The sequence below is a fragment of the Phasianus colchicus genome, chromosome 23 (assembly GCF_987193195.1).
Source record: "Phasianus colchicus chromosome 23, bPhaCol1.hap1.1, whole genome shotgun sequence".
Taxonomy (NCBI): domain Eukaryota; kingdom Metazoa; phylum Chordata; class Aves; order Galliformes; family Phasianidae; genus Phasianus; species Phasianus colchicus.
The window spans coordinates 4,555,101-4,568,633 of NC_143458.1; the positions used below are offsets into that span (position 1 = coordinate 4,555,101).

General features: G+C 48.9%; 1 protein-coding gene across 7 annotated transcripts in view; it reads left to right on the forward strand.

Annotated features, from left to right (window-relative positions):
- Positions 1-13,533, forward strand: part of B3GAT1 (beta-1,3-glucuronyltransferase 1) — a 46,462-nt gene that overhangs the window by 6,485 nt on the left and 26,444 nt on the right. For 3 of the 7 annotated variants that reach the window (XM_090123401.1, XM_031599787.2, XM_090123397.1), the window contains exon 1: positions 8,791-9,393. The exons of 1 other annotated variant lie outside the window; for it this stretch is intronic. The gene's annotated coding sequence lies outside the window, so the exon portion shown is untranslated. Of the gene's footprint in view, positions 1-8,790; positions 9,394-13,533 lie in introns of those variants that run through there. 3 more of the 7 variants (XM_031599786.2, XM_090123395.1, XM_090123398.1) reach the window with 3 other exon arrangements.

Consider the following 13,533-nt stretch of genomic DNA (forward strand, 5'->3'; position numbering starts at 1 on the left):
AATGTAGCTTACAGATTTGCAGTCCAGGATATTTCTCCCTCCATTCCTTCCTTTTTTCCCTTCCTCTTTCCCTTCCTTCCTCTCTTCCTCCCTCCTTTTTTCCACTTTACGCACAAACCAGCACCCCCACTTATCATTTCCTTGTTTACAGCAAGGTGAGTCATATTTACAGTGCTGGGGAATTTGTCAGGAGATGCATTCTGCTCGTCATCTGTTTCTTCCCCATTTCAGAAAGCAATTAGCAGGCGGAGCATGTGAATAACACAATGTGCTGGAAGGGGCTGCTCACCCAACTGTGCCGAACAAAACGGCTGCTGTCAGTTCCTGCAAGCTGACAGCTCTGACACCAGGGTACAACCCAGGTCCTGGCAAGAAGAGATGCCCTGAACTGGCAAGTCAGCAGGAAAGAGAAGAAAAAGGTGCACAAGTAACAGCAAGTGGACATTAGGGATTTTGAGAGGACAGCCTTGGGGCAAATGATGGTCATTAGGAACATAGAGTGTAAAGCTTGGTCCTTCCTCTTTCCATGTAAGCTGAAGAGCTGTGAAATACTGGGGGAAATAACTTATTTTGTACTGACTTCTGCTGCTTCTGCTGCAGTCTGTGCTGAGGGAGTGTGTGAGGCTGTGGTTTTTTAACTAGGAGAGAGCTGAAAGATGCAGGACAACAGAGTCGTGTTTCATGGGCAATTAAAGAAACCACCTACAAACATCACGTAGTCCTTCCTGTCCTGTCTGCTTCTCAGCTTCTGGTGAAGAATGTTCACAAGTATCAGAAATGATCAGGACAGTTTTGAATTTACCTGAGCCGACACGGCACTAATACACCCCATAGAACTCCCATACAAGTTAAAGCTGGTTTCTTCCAGTTTGTGTGCTGGATTTGGGAAATTTACTCTTTATTGATCCGTATTTAGAACAAGGTCTAGAAGCCCTTTGTTTTATAAAGAACTGCCAATTCAGAAGGGGGTCTGTGAGCCCTGGGAGAACTGAAGATGCCCAAGTTTGTCCTGCAGCAGCTCATTGCCTTTGGAAGGATACAGAAGTGGACCTTTGTGTCAAGATCTGCTTTGACCATCCAGCAGCAGCTGCGCAAAGGGGCTTTGAGACTCAGCAACAAAGTAGTTATTTAGGAGGGAGATGTTTGTTGTTTTCATGTTCCTTTGGAAGGATAAGCTCAACTCCTTGGCACGGGGTGCTGGTGGGTGGGAATGTCACGCACAGCCCACACATCACTGACACAGCCACAGAAGCACCCATGTGCTGAGCATGGCCCATAGCTGCAGCCTGGAGCTCTGCTCCTGCAGGTAGAGGGGAGCACACGTCTGCATTCCTGCCCTAGGTCCAAATGCTGAGCCTTCTCCTGGCTTGCTTTTGTCTGCTTTTAGATGCGAGACAAGGGAGGAAAGGGGAAAGGAGAATGAATAACGAGTAGATGTTAAATTTTTGTTTATGAAAGGCTTTTTGATGGCAGTCATTTAAACAGTACTCAATAAAATACACTCCCTCAGAAAAGCCAGTTCAATTCTGTACCGTACATGGATTTGCAGTATCCAAGACAGATGAGATCTCTCCCATACTTTCACAAGAAACAATTTATTTACAGGGTGAAGCTGTCAGGCCTGCATGAACACTGCCAAACTTGGCAGCTCTGCAGAATAAGCTTTTGTTTGGTTTGTCTTCCTTGCTTCTTCCTTCAGCCAAAGCTTTTTTCCAAGAAGGTCAAGGGATGGCCCTGTCCTCATCTGCCAGCTCATCTGGACCAGTGCTGTGAGTTGTTGCCAGTGTGTGGAATGGCTCTGAGCAGAAATCACTGCTGCAAAGGAGTTCTTTGAAAGGGAAATCTTGTTTGGAGGGGTGCAGAGGTTGCGCCATAGGGAGATGAGGAGCGTGTTTGATGCAGCAGGTGGCGAAGCATTCCGTATCCTTGGTGTGAAGATGCACATCCTCTGTGGCCTCAACATCTCGCTCTGCCACAGCGATTCCTCTCCACTCCTGCACTGATTCTAGCGGGCTGGGACCACTCCTAGCACTGAGGGCTTTATCAGCTGCGCTGCAGGCTTCTTCCTTCATCCCTGCCAAAGGGTTTGTAGCCTGTGGCCTCTACTATGCAAAGGCAAAACGTTTTGCTGCCAAGAGGATGGTGTAACTGAGATTTAAGGTCTGTATGCAAAACCCTGCCGTGTTTGAAATGGAAGTAGAAACACAGTCATCTTCAATCTGTTTTTTTGTATGATTCACAAGGGGACTTCTGGGCCTTGAAAGGAAAAAGCATGCCCAATGCCAATAGATAAGGCTGCAGTGCTTACTGTTGCATTAGCAGCATTTTAATTGCAGCATTGATGTCAAAGCATTGAGTGAATGCGTATTCATACCCCATCAGCTTTATCAACGACAATGTTGTTGCCATTTAAATGTGTGAGGAAGCAGGCTCCGAAGTCAGTGTCATAGGATCATTTGGAGGCAGCAGCTGAGCTGAAATAGGGTCCCAGTGCCTCTGCTCTGTATTCCTAGCACTGGAGATGAAAGAAACCTCCTCCAACCTTCTGATGACTGCCACTGATGCCCAGGGTACTCACCTCTTTTTTGAGGCGGAGGGAGCAGAGTTATGAGCAGAGAGCTGGGGCTAGAGAAACTCCTCGTGCTGCTCATCCCGGTGCTGTGGGGCTCCCTGCTATTAACCCCAGGCTGCTTTTGTGTCCTTCTCTGATTCCATCAGAAAGCAGCATGCTTCACTCCCTAACTAGTGGCGGTGGTGGCTTGTTGTTTAACAGCAGTTTCACCTTCATTGCCAAAGCTGTGAGTGCGGCTGGGCCCAGCCAGGAAGTGTAATTAAAGTTTGCTCAGACAAAGGCGTTTGGTGACGAGATGCAGTGTTGCTGAATCCACAAGGGGCACAATTAACTGATAAGAGTAAACTAATTGTTATTCATATTAAATTAGGGCACAGGTGATTTGGAAAATCTATAGACACTCCCATATGCTTTGCAATTTTGCATTGCAGATTATGGTTTTATAAGGCCCTTCTGGGATTCAGATTATAGAGGCAAAGCGTGGAGCTGTATCTAAACTGAACCTACTGTTTCCTGATTAACTACATGATAAAAACATAAATGTGCACATCAGAGAATTTATCACTGTGTTTGCATATTAATTTTTCTTCCCCAGAAATGAACACAACTGTTTTTTTATAGAACCAAACCATTGCACTTCGTGACAACTGAGTGAACCCAGAGCCAGTGATGTGATTTCAGTGTTGTCACGTAACTGTCTGGAGATGGAGGTGGCTAGCAGAGACTGGGCATGTGGCAGAGATGTGTGTGGGAGATATTTGCTGCTCATGCTTTGGTGCTGTGCTCTCATGCTGTGCATTTAGGGGTAAGAAGCAGCAGGACTGTTCTGCTGACAATGGACTGCACATGGATGTAGGCTCTCCATGGAGTTCTTGTACCTTTGGAGCAGCGTTCTAACAGGCTCTGTTGGTTTAAAAGAGCTCTGAAATGAATATTTATAAACAGATGTAGTGGAAATGCTAAGTCAGGGCTTGAAGCAGTGATGGAGCACCTGATGGGAAGGTGGGGCCAACCCAGGGAAGCTCAGGTGCATGCAATGCACCTGAATGACTGCAAGGGATGGAGCCAGGATCCATGCCTTCCCAGACCTCATTTAAGGGCTGGCAGTGGAGGCAATGGGATCTTGCTGGAGATCCCTGCCCACCTCAGGCCTTCCAAATGTAAGCATATTTTCTTCCTTTGTTTCTGTATCTAGGGCTGCTGTGTTGGGGCTTGTTCTCATTTTGTTGTAGCCTGGAATTATGCCACCCCACTCTTATAGCATTACAACAGGAAACAGAAAAACAGTTACAATTGCTTGTGTGATTTTGAGATGTGTGATTTTTGGGATGTATGATTGTGTATGCATTTCAGTGTCTTACTTTATCAGTTCAATATGTTGTGATCCGAGTGTCACAAGCTGCTCCTGAAGGAAGTTCTTTCTCAATAAGTTCCCAACTTGCCTGGCAAACCAGTGGTAGAAAATGTGGGGACAACATAGCAGGAAAGGGGGCAGAGACTGTTTCAACAGCACAGCTCCAGTATTTTGTAGGCAGTTTGCTTCGGCTTGCTTTTAAGTCTCCTGACCCCTAAAAACATGAAGGGCTTTTGACATTTCATCTGAAAGTCTCCACTTGGGCTTATCTCCCTAACCACATCAAGACAACCAATGGGAATGCCAGCCCTGTGCTTGTTTTCTTTTTCTCTTGCTTGTGGTCTTCAGCTGTGGTACCCGGAGCAAAGCCAAGTCTCTGACCTGTACAATTCATATGTGGATGTTGGGTGGAGGTTTGGGAGGCAGAACTTAATTACTGAGAAGCACAGAGAGAGCTGCATCGCTGCTTCTGTTTGTTTGCTAAGAGGGTGCTTCCCAATGAATTAAAATCCCTCTGAGGACAATTTGGTGGATGTGATTGAGTGCTGTCTGGGGTGCACTGGTCTCTGAACAATCTCTGCCTTGGATTCTGGCCAAAGCAACGATCAGAGAAAGGCTGCAGCTGGACAAGGAGCCCAGGGGTTATTGAATCACTCCTGCTAACTCCCAGCAACGCATTAAACCATTTCCTCTTTGAGGCTCCCCTGAGTCAGGTTTACCTATGATGGGTCTTTAGGCTGTGAAGTTTCTTCCAAGCTGTCAAGAAGCAGCACTGCCAGCAGGGAGCTCCATGCAGCGGTGCCTCTCCTTCCCTGGGCTCTGAGCCGATGCCTGGCTCTCATCTGGGATTGTGCTTCAGGCTGAGGTTTCTCTGCAGGAGGAAATCCAGTGGGGAAGTGCTATGCTTGGCCTGAACTTGTTTGAGGATTTGAAGGGGAGAGCACCACCTGCTGATACGTCACTGCGGCTTTTCTATCCATCTCCCCAGCACTGGCTCCAACCCCTCCTAACTGTGGGCCTCGAGTATCTGCAAAGCATCCCATGGGCACTCTGCTTCAGTGGTTGGGATGTGCACATGTCCTTCATGTGTGTGCAGAAACTTGATAGGGTGAAAGAGCTCCTGATATTACCAGGGAGGAAAGCATCTCCTCATCTTAGCATAAAGGCAAAGATGGGCCATAGGGTGTTCTGTGGCCTGTTTAATGCTCACGGAGGGGTTTTCCTCCAACAGCCCTTTTACTCATATGTTGTCCAAAGCCTTCTGCAGGTGCCCGATCCCTTATGTGTGTCTATGGGCTGTGAGCTGGTGCCCAGTCTGCACCCCTAGCTGCTCACCCCGTGCTGCAGAAGTCATGCTCAATGATGAGGAAGCATCTCCAACTTGTGTGGGTGAAGGTTGTGAAATAGACTTCTTGGATGAAACGTAAGGAGACTTTGCATGGGCTGACAGCTTTTATTGCTGCTTGCTGTACATTTACTAGAAGAAAAAGAAACGCTGGCTCCAGAGCAGATTTGTCACAGAATTATCTGCTGGTTTCCCCCTGCTGAAGTCCAACAGTCTAAAAGGCTGAAATAGCTCTTTGCAGAGCTGCTAAGACTTGGGCATTTGCATCATGTGTTGGAAATGGTCTGTGCAAATAGCAGAACGTGTGGCTTCACTCCATAAGAAGCTTATCCTCCGCTTGAAAGCCCACTGGCCTTTGCCTGGTCCTTGGGGAGTAACTGGGATAGCAGGCATTTGCTGGTGGATCTTTGTGCCCAGCTTGCACCAAAGGAAGAACAAAGATCTGTTCCAGAAGCTGAATGGAACAGACAGGCTCCTGAAGGGAGTAGCATTAATAGGTTGAGGGATGTATCACATGGAGAGCTAACGTGAATGGTAAATTAGAGTTGTGGGTGTGAGCAGCCTCTGCTCAGCTTTGAAGTGGGACTTTTGAAGTGGGCCTTTCAAATGAGGTCCTCCCTTCCTAGTGTCTTTAGACAGGGCTGGCCCATCTCTTTCTTCATCAACTTCTCAATCCTGGGGTTGCTCTGGCCACTAAAATGCTCTGTCCCAGCAGTCTGGTGTGATCGTGTGCAGAGCCATAGCCTGCTATTTGCTCAGCGTTTTGCCCTCGTGCTTTTTTCCCTGTGCCCCGTGCTGCCTTGGCTAATGAGGTTATTGTGCAGCCGGAGAGAGGCATCCGCTCGCGTTTGTGCCTGGCTGCAGCTCCGAACGGAGATGCTCCTGACAGTGCCAGATGGTGAGCAGGGAAACGGACTGCAGCTCTGCCCCCTCCCAGGAAAACAGCCTGGTGGGAGCATGCCCTCCCCAGCACCGAGCTTTTGGGGTCTGCAGGGGAGATGAGGCACTGCCGGGCAGGCAAAGCATGCCAGGCTGCAGCATCGAGTCTGGGCTTTGTTGTGCCTCCAATCCTATGGTAATAAACCTTACATAAACCTAGCCAGAAGCATAGCATTAATATTTTAAAAATGACATTTAAGGTATTGAATATACACTGCGTTCTCCAGAAGAATATCTGTGTGTGCGCGTGTGCACACTTGAGGCTTTGTTTTGCTTTTATAGTGGATGGCTGTGTGTATGTATTTTACTCAGGGTATTTGTGCTATAATAAGAAGGGGGAGGGAGCAGGAAAATACTGCTCTGTTTATATTCTCTGCTGTCAGCGGTGGAGCTGTATGGTTTAGATTCACGTCCTCTGAAGCACTCTGATTTCCAGCAAACAACTGCCTTTCCCCCACCACGAGACCCTGCAGGAGGGTTGCTGAGCCTCTCCTCCAGCCCTCCCTTGGAACCTGGCTCTGGTAACGTGGCATGCTCCATACCCAGCATGCAAACAAGTTGATATGCTAAAGTTCAAAGGGACAACCTTGGAAAATGTCAGAGCAGCCGCTCTGCACCGTTGTTCTGCTGCTCTGATCACAAAAAGGAGCTGTGAGTGCTGTAATTTGCAGGCCAGGGGCAGGGGAGGGATGCAGCAGTGTCTCTGTACGTGCCTGTGTCCCTCCTGATCTTCTTTGACACTTTTCCTGGTTCCTTTCACCTTTGTGACTCTTTAGAGACACTGATGCAGAGCTGAACCTGAAATGTTACTGCTCATCCATAATTTTTTATAAATCTCAGATGTAACACATCTCCTCTTTCGTCCCTGAGTTTTTATGTGTTTAGATTTTGTGACAGGAGCCCTTTTATGTCACTTCTCCCTTGTTTTCCCCTGTCTCTCCCAGCCCTGAAACAGTCAGCAGCGATGCCCTTTCCTGTCTCTTGATATAGGCCTCCAGGGACAGCTTCTGCCCATCCATCTCCTATGTGCCACACCAGCACTGAGCTGGGGACATGCTGGAAAAGTGCTGGGTCTGAACCTGCCCTTTGATATAAGCGGACATTATGCATTTTTAATAGACATAAAGCTCAGTGAAACCCTTAGTACTAGCTGAATTGGCACAAAATTCCCAGGCAAATAGTCTTTGGAGCTGATGTCTCCCCAGGTACCTTGCAGAAAATGAGCCCAAGGACACAAAAACGCCGCATTCTCTTTGATTTCAGGAGCTGGCTCATTTTGTAGAGGATATGGCTGAGCAGAAGGCACACAATGGTAATCTCCTGTGCAGTTTCTACCCAGCAAAGGATTCCGGATTGGCCATCCCAGAGATGTTTCTCATTCACCTGCAGAGCAGGTGTAGCATGAGAGGAGAGGCTGTTGCACAGCACCTTCCTTTAAGGCATCTCTCTCCATCTCCAGCACTGGCCTACAGCTGGCCAGCAGACGTCCCTGTGCCCTGGCAGCCCTTTTGGTACCCTCAAAATGAAACACCTGGTGGAAGTGATAGAAACAACTGGTGAGAATCTGAGGCTGTTCCATGATACAGAACTCCTCCCTCTGAGTACTGATTCTTTTTTGCAGAAACTTGAAGGCATTTTCTTTTTGTCGTTCCCTTTTGGTAAAGTGCAAACAAATCTCTCTATACCTACGTGTTACCATGGCACTGTTACCTTGCCAGATGGGAAAGAGGGAACAGTAAGGCAGTAGCCGTAGGTCTGTGCACATCCACTGTGCGACTGGTAGCCAGGAGGTGATGCTGGAGTGTGGTGGGAGCTGGAAGCAGATGGGCAGGCAGCAGTGGCAGGGCAGCAAGAGGTAATTCACCCCCAACCTCGGGGCTGGATGTTGGCTCGTGATAAGCTGCCTGGCTGTGAGCGTGGCATTCTGAGGCATATGTACTGTGGTGTTCAGCCATCTCAGAAATCTGCTGCTGAGCATGAGTCAGCCCTCCCCGGGTTAACTGTTAAAGAGCAGTATCAAGAGATAAGATCTTATTCTGAGCCCTCCAAGCCCTTTCTTCTCTAAGTGGCCCCAGTAGAGGAAGGGAGTCCCTAAGGTCCCACTGCACTGTCATGGCTCACAGAAGTGGGCTGTGACTCCCAGCTCCCATTGGGCATGGTGCAATTGTCCTTGCATTAAGGCATGTGGAAAGATGTGATACTAAATAAGAGGAGTTGTGTGACATCTAAGGAGCATGGCCTACTGGTTCAGAGCCCAGGTGGAGTCAGCCTCGGAGCCATCAGTCTGAGCCTGTGTGCTACAAGGCACGAAGGGTGCTGCATGAAGCAGAGCTCAGCCTGCCTTCCTGACAGCCTTGCTTTCCATCTAGCATAATGTCACCACTCTGTCTCAGATGGTGCTGAGCTCCTCACCAGCAAGACCCGTCCCTCGCACCCATCCCTTCCAGCCTCATGCTTCCCTCTTGCTGCTGAGCTGGGAGAGCGTCTCCCCAATCCTATGGCAGTAAACTCACTGGGTGATGCCGTGGAGTGAGGAGAGCAACAACCAATTCCTTAAGGGGCCATCTCAGAGCCTTCCCTGGCTTTTCCTCCTGTCGCAGGGAGAAGTGCCCCTGCCTAAGTGGAATAAATTGGTACAGACCATTAGCAGCGCAAGTCCTCCTCCGGCAGGGGGGAGGGAGGGAGCGAGCTGTCGGCACTGCTCTGGATACAAAGCAGTCAGCCACGCTCTGGCTCCTTCCTCCCGCATCCCGTTGGCCTCCTCCTCCTCCTCCCTGTTTGCACGCTCCCTCCCTCCCACGTTCGCTCCCTTCTCTCATTCTTTCCTTCTCTTACCGCCACGCTGCAGAGAGGCAGACCTGGGGAACTGATGGTCCACGGAGGAGGAAGGAGCTCTCCCCTGCATTTCTTTGAGAGTGAAACGGAGAGGCAGAGATGATGAAGGAGCGTTTTGGTTGCTGCCTGGATTAAGAAAGAATACATAAAAAAACAAAAAACAAATCCGGACCCAACAAACAAGGAAAAAGGGAGGGGAAAAGGAGGAGGAGGTTGCTGAAGGGAGCCCACTCCAGTGGGTGAACAGCTGCTTTGAATCGTGCCTCTGTTCCCAGGGATTAAAGCATGAATGGGAGCAGCCTCCCAGCCACGATGGAGAGAGAAGGCGGTTCAGGCTGTGGGAATAAGGTAACTCTTGCCTCTCACAGACATTGCATGGCTGCGCTGAGCAGGACAGAGATCCTTTATGCACAGGGCTGGGTGTGTGTGTATGTGTGCATGCAATGGGCAGGTAGTGGGAGGACGCAAGAAAGACTCCAAGCAATTTTTCTATCTCTTTCAGTGTATTTAAAGGATGCAGAAGGGGTCTTGGGGGCTGCAGTGCTGGAGATCACTTTGCCTTCCTTTCTCAGGCTGGGTGCCTTAGGACGTCACGCTGCCTTGCCTGGGGAAGGCTGGCTGGGAAAAAATGCCTCTGTCTCGCCTCCAGGAGCACTGTGCTCCCAGCCTTGCCCTCCAAGCCCTGCACCTGCTCTGGGGCTCCCCTCGTGGGCTTGCGTGTGGCTCTTCAGGATCTGCTTGGGGGCTTCAATGGCCCTGTGCCCTCCACAGCCCCCCTTGTACCCTGCAGAGTGACAGGAGGGAGGTGAGAAGCGATGAGAGAGTTGCTTTTCTCTTTCCTGGGTCATTCTCTGCCTTTTCTTTGCAACAGAAAGAGAAGGGATTTAGGAGGAGGGGGAACTGAAATCCCTTTCATTCGTGCCAGCAGTGGTGAGAGCCAACTTTAAGGCTGCTTAAAGGGAAGAGCTTTCCAAGTGCTTTTTTTTTTTTCTTTTTTGAGGAAGAGGAGATGGCTGTGCAATGCTTTGCCAGCTGAGGAGTGATCTCTGTGTCATGTTATGTTGTGGGAGTGGACTGGAATGAAAAATAGTGATTAACAGGCAGAAAGTCCATAGCAATCAATGAAGCAATCCATAAATGATGCTTTCTCTTTTCCTGCTGAGCTTCTCTCTGACATAATTCCTGGATCTGTGACCCTAAAGGTCCTCATTTCTCTCAGCCAGACCAGAAAGTAGAATTTCAAGCCGTGCTGGGAGGTGGCTCAGCCCAGATGTTATTGGGAAAGCACGGAGGAGGTCCTGATGTCTCCAGCTGTGGATACCATACCCACTTCATTTCAGCCCTCACATACCTTTGGGGGCTTCTTGAGGGGTCTTCAGCTTGGCATGGGGTTAGGAGGAATTAGCTTTGATTACTTTGCTAGCGGTATGTCACAGATCATGTGCACACAGTGCAGAAAGTCACGAGCCCCGATGAGCTGTCAGTTGACTTAAGAGCTTGTATACACCTGTAAGAAGCTCACAGCCTGATGTTTGCTATGGACTCAGTGGCTGTGCAGTCTGTTTGTAGGTCTTGTGTGCTTGTCTGATGTGTGCCTGAACATCTACAGCGAGGTGATGCCAACTTGTGAAAACACAATCGTAGACTCATAGAAACACAAGGTTGGAAAGGACCTACAAGACATCTAGGGTTGTGTGTATGCATGCACATCAGTACAGAAGATGGGCTGTGAAAATGTGGAGTGGAGCTTCCAGACTCCTTTTGTTTTGTGAGTAATTCTTGCTTATGTGAGGACATCCTCCTGAGCCACTGAGGTGCATCTTGCTGCCTTGTTTGCGTGGTTAGTGCTTCCCTATAAATATCTGATGGGAAGAAATTGACCAGGATTTGGCTTGAGAAGATGGCTGGGTAACCTGACAGGGTCAGGGTGAAAGAGGTGGGAGAAAATGGAGGCAGGGGGGGAGAGGGGAAGGTAAAATAACTTTCTGTATGTAGCACCCAACTCTTCTCTGTCAGCCTCAAAGTAATGAGTAAGATGGGAGATATTCTGAAGAAGAGATGGAGTAATTAGGCTGTGAAAAAGAAAAATATTGTGTCAGAAGGGCTAATCCTGTGATGCGAGCTGAGAGACTTGGAAGTGGGCAAAGCTGGCAGGGCAGTGGATGCGAGAAGGGGAAGGTAGCTGAACAGCACTCTGTTTTCCTGGTTGAACATATTGGGGCGTATGAGAGAGGGAAGAAATGTAATGAGTGACACTGACTTTCCCATCTCATGCACCTGAGTTCTGAATATCTCTTGCCTTCCTGTAGGCTTCACCCCAGGTGAAGCTTATGGGGTCTCTGGTACAGCACTGGGAACCTGGGGTCAATAGTGAGGTGGTAACTGCTCTAATGAGCAGTTCTGCTGCTTTTGAGCTGGGCTGACCTGAGGAAGGTGCAAGAGGTGGGATGCAAACCTTGTGTCATTTCTGTTCTCTAAGATGGCAAAGTCGGAGGGCATCCAAAGGAAAGCTCTCCCTCTACATGCATATGTTGGCACAGGAAAAAAAACTTCCACGGGTGTTAATTGGCATCTCGATGTTTCCTGACCCATTGGCTCAAAGTGGAGAGTAAATGCTGCCCTTCTAAGGGGGAACAGTGCCCTGAGCCAGGGACAGGACTGTCACCTTGGATGTGTCACAGGCCTGGCATGGTACTGCTGGGGTCTGTGATTCTGTTCTCCTGTGGCTGTGCCCTCGTTAAGGCAGTGTCTCAGCCCCAGACAGCTCCAGTGGTGCAGGGACTTTCTCTTCTCCCCTGACCTGCAGTGTTGCTCTATGTCTTTCTGATGTGCAGGGCTGTGTCAGATCAGCATGCCCCCCAACACTGCTGACTTCTGGTAATCATTCCTCTAACAGGGAGATCTGGCCTGAGCTGACCAAGAAACCTTCCAATTGCAAAGTGTGAGCACACATTCCACTTGTGTAACGCTGGCTGCTCAGCATCACAATAATGCTTTCTGAAAGGAAAGCAGCACTTGCCCTTTGAATTTTTTTCCAGAACCCTCACACTGCAGCAGCAGAAGTCTTGGGAAGTGAAAAGAACTGTCTTTTAAGGGACATTAGGGCAAATGTTGCAATTTTTTTTTCTAGTGTTTCATGCAGACTTGCCCTTTGCAGTACCTTTGCTCTCGCCCTTGTTTCACTGCTGTCAGCTCAAGAAAGTTGTGCAAAAGCAGTTCATTCTTCTTCAAACAAAATCCAATGGACAGATGTGAATCCACAGGAAGAAAGGATGCGGTGCCAGGCTGTTCTGCGTCACTCTGCATTTTATCTTGCAAAGATGCACAGCACAAGAGGCTGCCTGGATTCCAGATCTGCTTTATATCTCCAACTTCCAGGGATGCAGCAGAGTTGGGTCAGCATCCTTCTTGGGGCTGTTGCCCCTTGTGAGGGGTGAGAAAGCCACTTCTTTACAATTCTCCATTGCCAAGTGCCATGCAGCAGTCTTGAAAATTGGGTGGACCTCTGCTGTATTTGTTGTTCAGACATATGGCTGGAGGAGCATTTGGTGTGGCTTCAACCCACTCTATTGCAAAGTGTCTTCTGGAAGCAATGTCATAGGGAAGGCACTCTGCAGGTCCTTATTCTCTGTTCTGTCATCCTTTGTGTTCTACTTGAGGAGGTCCTGAACTGGGATATTCCCAGTGATCTGTTTCCAGGATTTGTGGCAAGAGAGGTGGCCTTTGCCCGCTGCAAGGCTGTAAGAATGAGGATGGATTCTTCCTCTTTCTCCTGCCAATCCCAGCTGCTTGTGTTTGGGTTGGCAAGCTGATGTCAGGGATGGATTCACCTTCTTGAAGCTAATAAGGGCCTTGCTGAGTGAAGATCACAAGGTGTGGCTCATAATTAATCTTAATATCCTGATCAGATGCATGGACCACCCCCAAGTACTCTAAGTAACACAGCCGATTACTCACTACTGAACATATCCTCCTACATTTTTTTTCTAATGGGAACTCCACACCTCCAGGGAGCTGAGAGATGGGAGAACTGAAGGCAAACAATTCCCTGTGCTGGCCAGCAGAGCCCAGCTGTGCACTGCTATAGCTCTGTCCCACAGCTGTAGACATGCTAATCCATGTCCTTCTGTCTGTGATATCTTATTTGTGCAAGTGGAATTTGCACATTCCCATAGGCTCATAAAAGTGACTGATGTGCAGTGTTATATAGCCTGTGACTGGAGCTTGCTCCCATCTGTAGCTTTGCACACCTGTGTTTTCCATTTTGCCTTTGTATAGAGAGGTGAGCTCTCTCTGAGCTGCACACACCTTGCATGCTCCTGGCCCTGCCCCAGCACCACGGAGCCTTTAAGCAATTTGCCAGCTGCACTGGTACTCAGCAACCCCTCCGGATGATCCATGGGGAGCACAGTGTGATATTCTTGGCAGGAACAGCAGAATAAATAGGAAATGCTCAAGATCCTCTTCCTGCCTGGATCAGAGCTGTTT